This window comes from Lygodium microphyllum, chromosome 3 (genome assembly GCF_053477565.2).
Source record: "Lygodium microphyllum isolate KBCC chromosome 3, Lygodium_microphyllum_v1.1.10, whole genome shotgun sequence".
In the NCBI taxonomy this organism is placed as follows: domain Eukaryota; kingdom Viridiplantae; phylum Streptophyta; class Polypodiopsida; order Schizaeales; family Lygodiaceae; genus Lygodium; species Lygodium microphyllum.
The window spans coordinates 28,174,883-28,179,943 of record NC_141137.1 but is presented as its reverse complement, the minus strand read 5'-3'; the positions used below and the strand labels follow the sequence as shown (position 1 = coordinate 28,179,943).

The window sequence follows — 5,061 nt, the reverse complement described above, 5'->3', positions numbered from 1 at the left end:
CAATACAATTACAGTCTTTCTCTCCCATCTTGCTCACAGCTTCTATGGCTTCCCCTTCTTTCCTGTCATTCTCTCTCTAAATCTAATCTTTCTCTCTCCTTGTCACTCTTCTTTTCTCTCTTCCTGAAGTCTTTCTCTCTCTTCTGTAGTCTTCTCTCTCCTCTTTCTCTCCTTTTTCTCTCTCCCTAGTTCTCTGTCTGACAAGTGGTATCAGAGCCTAGGTTCTTGGTCCCAGTTAGTCCCTCATTTTTTACCCAATTACAACTTTCTAGTTACATGGAATTTTGAGTCACAGGTACACAGGTACAGGGAGCAGTAGGGGAGTTTCTAAAGATCTCTGGACCACAAGGACTGCATGCATGAGCATTAATGGTAGCTTTCTTGAAGACCACACAGACCATGGCAGCCTTTCTTGGAGAGTGTGGAGGAAGGAAGGCTAAATTTAGCAGCTCGTTGCTCATTTCAAGCCATTTTTGAAGGTAACTTTCTTTTAAAAAAAAGAGTCACAAGAGTTGGAGAAGGCTTAAGTCCCAATTACTTTTTAGGAGGAGTCTTTCTCCTCCGTCTTTCAAGCTTTCCATGGAGCATTCATAGTAGATCTATGGTGGAATCTCTTCTTCCCCACTTCTATGGCTCCAAAGGCATCTCTACCCTGACTTTACTTGCTATGGGGATTGGCTAACTGCCATACTTGATGGCTTTGACCCCACGTGAAGTAGCAAGCCATGAGTATGCTGTCATGTGACTTGTGCCAGGTTTCCAGCCCTCTTTGCCCATGAAATTTCAGCCATGACAAGGTGCCACATAGCCTCTATGCTCTGCGCATGATACTAGGTTGCATTTGGCCACCCAGTGAAGTTCCCCTTTTCATTTACAAGCCCTCCTTCTCTCTTGGAAACCCTAGTGTTCTTGGAGTTGAAGATCTCAAAGATTTGAAGCCCTTTTGAGCTCCTCCTTCCACACTTGCTTCAACTTTCCCTCTTGGATCTAAACCAGTGGTTGGATCCTATCCTTCCACATCTGCTTGCTTGACTGATGGGACACCAATTTTTGAAGAGTGACCCCAAAAATTTGCGGAGACAATTGTTTTAGAAGATGATCAATTTTGGCAACATTAGAACTGCTTGTTGATGACAGCAGAAAATGGCTCTCAAGACGTGCTAATAGAGTTTTTACACTACACAAAGTGTTTGGAGATGTAATTCAAATAGCTAGCTCCTCATATGGAAGAGAGGCGCCTTGACAGCCTCCTTTCTGCCCGAGATACTCCACACGTCGCCTCTTTCCCTTGCAATGTGGTGATGAGGGGGAGACACTCTCTTTTGCTTTGGTGAACTTGTTTTCAAGAGATGTATTAGAGATGAGTTGCTGTCGTAATCCACAGAAAGTCATTCCAAGAGTAAGGATCTGAGACTTGATCCCAATCCACCTCCAACTGCATTGAAAACTGGAAAGCCTTGAGACCTTATGCAATTGTCTGCCAGCTTGTGGATCCGGTCCAGGCAGAGATCGCCAGGCAGAGATCGACAGATTACAACGTCCTCGTTGGCCTTCGCAGAGCCTGACTCAACAATATAATTTCATCATGGACCCTGCTACTTTCTAGGTTTTCTTAGTCGCAATGCTGCATGCTACCACAAATCTAAGCTAAAGACTGTAAAAAAAAGATAGTCCTTCAGATATGATAGCAGGAGGAATTCCTTGCACTGCAACTTCAGTTCCTTGTTGACAATTGAATGTTGCTTAATGCAACTTCATTGTAATGTTCACTTGCACCCAGGAGCACGCCTTCAGCTCCATTTTCCTCAACATCCACTTTCTCCTTGTCATTATAGATCTGCCATCTCTCCCATGATAAGAACCAGTTGGAGAAAGCACAGTATCAACAATGGGGAACTGCTCCACATGCTATGAAAATGTCTTGGCAAGTGTACTCCCAAGATGAGCCCTTAGCTATGTTTGATGTATCGAGGACCAGGAAGATCAATTTGAGTACCTTGATCAGAGGAGGCCAAAAGACTTGATTAAGAAACATTTTGAGTTCATCAAAGACTGCATCTGGACTGCATTAGCAGATGTTAAGGGTGGGACACTTATTTCTTATGAGGGCAGAGTATAGCTTTTGGAGATTGCCCAAGTTCCCAACGAGCATGTTGGATGTGTATTCATAAGGGATCAAATTGAATGGAAACCAATCAAAATCTGCATTAAGAAGCCCCGCAGGATCTCTTCGTGGACAGGAAGTGTTTGAAAAATCTCTGAAGTTGCAGAAGCCATCATAATACCTGTGTTTAAGATCTGGAGGAACAAACACAGGCGGAGTGTCTGGGAGAGATCCATTGGCAACATAGGCCCAGGTGAAATGGGGTACAGAATATCTGCTAGTCTCTCTCTTGATAGGGTGTAGAATATTTGTTGGTCTCTCTCTCGTTGTCTCTCTAACATGCGTGCGCACACTGTGTCTTTTAAGCAGTAGGGTGATTAATTCGTGGCAAAGAAGACATGGTCAGGACAACAGAATGATGATATTTCCATGATGCAAGTTAGACCGTAGGGAATAAGAAGCTTCTCTTCAACTCAAGCCAACACTGTAGATTGTTGGTCACTTATGATGATTATAGTGTTCTGGACAAGCTTCCATCGGAGTCAACATCTATGGTTACCAACATGTGGCATCCAGTAGATCATGTTTTAGTCCTTATGAGTTTTCTGTTGAGCATCGATTGCAAATGTCACCTGTACAAAATGGGGTTGTGAAAATGTGTGGCAATATCAATCATCTAGCATAAATAGGCTTATCACTCATTCTTTCATCCTCCTAATTGTCATCATCATCATCTGCATCCGCAACAACAGTAGTAGGCTTCTCAGCCCCTTTCTTCAACTTCATCCCAAATGTGCTACAACTCCCTCAGAAGGAGGGAACCGCAAGTTATTTCAGAGAATAGGGTGTTCTAGCAGCACACTTAGCTTAAGATGTAGAGACATGAAGCTATGAAGATGGTTGTGCAACAATGTACGATGAGAAGAGCTGATGTCTGAAGGTCTCTCTCCCTAGAGTGATAATCGAAGGGGAACTGCTGAGCTTATCATCGTATCATCACAAGATAAGGTGCAGTAGCATCTCTCCAACGATTGAGATCCACAAACTAAAGTAGCAATTGAGGAAAGAATGGAGAATTTACAGTCAAAGTTGATGATTAGAATGATGGGATCAGCGTGATCAGCAACATCAAGTGCTTTCATACAGAAGTGACATAAGAGAAGTCAAGGACCGCATTCATCTTCGGCACATCATATGGTGGTGCATACATTGTGGACCTTTCATAGCTTGTATTCTCTACAGTGTCTCAGACTGTGAAGGATTTCCAGTCAGTTTTTGGAGATCAAGCAGCATATGCATCAGAACTTGTTCTTTGGGCTTCAAATGAAATGAAAAACTTAATGCTGGTTGCTTTTCACAGAGTTGGAAACAGGAGGAGATGGTCTACCAGCTTCACATCTCTATTCTGAGGGTCTATCTTCAATGTTTTTTTTTAATGTCTAGTTCTGCAAGATCCAGATCAGCAATTTCAATGTATGCTTGTGCTCTTCTGTATAAAGCTTTAACATTCTGTGAGTCCATCTCAAGCACTTTACTACATGCTTTTGCAGCTTCCTTGTAGTCTTTCAGCTTTAACTTAGAGGTAGCATTGTTAAGATGGCAGCTCACTTTAACAGTTTTGGCCTGCTTCTTTTGTTCATCTGAGAAAAAGCTATCATATTCAATATACTTCACTGCCTTCTCATATTTCTTGGAAGCCCTGGCATACTTCCCAAGCTTGTACAACGCATTTCCATGAACGAGCTTGGTGAAAGAGTTTCCAAGCATCTCCACAATTGACGCAGCCATGTTATGTTTGGTCAATTCATAATTATACTCTTGGTAAGTCAGGGTTGTGGAAGAGTTTTCACAGGAAGGAGCCTTTGGAAACAGATCCCCATAAGCATCTTGTGCCACAAGTGATGACTGGCTATTTTTCAGAGCAACATTCACACACCTAGGCGAAATCCCAGCCTTTCCCTTTGTGTTTTGTCTCAGTGGAGCTCGCGTGAGACAGTATCCACCTTGACCTCATTGACCTTGCAAGGTCTCAACTTCTTTGAATCCTCAAAAGTAAGTCCATATCTAGAAGGGTCCAAGCTGTATGAAAGGGAACAGACAAGTTGGCAGCTCGGTCTGCAGAAGCTCTAGCCATGCTTGTCCAAACATCAATGAGCCTGGCAATGACTCTAGTGATGAAGGATATAAACCTGAATTCCAAGCTACTTGAGATAGCTGTGTCCTGGAAGTGATTCCAAGGAAGAGATGAACCAGCTGCTACTAGAGGTATCAATGCTGATCTTAGCAATCGATATAGTTTATTGATGCAATTCACCTTGTGGAAGACAAGAATAGAAATAGACAAGTAATGCAACCTTGTTGGTGCTCATCAAACAAGAAGATTTTGAAAGCAACTTGACTACAATGGTAGCTGAGATCAATAGCTCCAGCTCTAGTGAACAAGGGTGGCTTCAAACACAGGCTAATATTGACAAACTTGGAGTTTTAGCTGATCGGTGTATTGCTCTTATGAAGGTGGTTATAGAAAAAAAGAGCAAGACCTGAATCAAATGCTTATTCTTATGGCCAACATGTATATGCTGATGGTACACTTGAATCAAATGCTTACGCTTATGGACAGCATGTATATGCTGTTGGTACACACTATTATCTATATGCATCTTATGAATATGAACAACAACAACATGCAAATGAATATGAGCAGTATGCAAGTATATCTGGACAGCATGTTAATGCTTATAAATATGATGCACCATATCATAATGGAGAGTATCATTCCATTGAACCTTGGTAGTAGAATGGATATTATGGACAACATGCTTATGCTCATGAGCATCCACCTCTTCAGCAACATAGTTATGATTATACTTGTGAAGCTCTCTTAGTTGAGCAGCCTAGTTCTTATGGATGCGACAGTAATGGTTATGCTTATCAGTACCCTTCTAGCTTTGATCAAT

At 42.1% G+C, this 5,061-nt stretch overlaps 1 pseudogene; it reads right to left on the bottom strand.

The window, feature by feature from the left end:
- Nucleotides 1-3,523: 3,523 nt before the first annotated feature.
- LOC148038181 (70 kDa peptidyl-prolyl isomerase pseudogene) lies at nt 3,524-3,892 on the bottom strand (annotated as a pseudogene).
- Nucleotides 3,893-5,061: the final 1,169 nt, after the last annotated feature.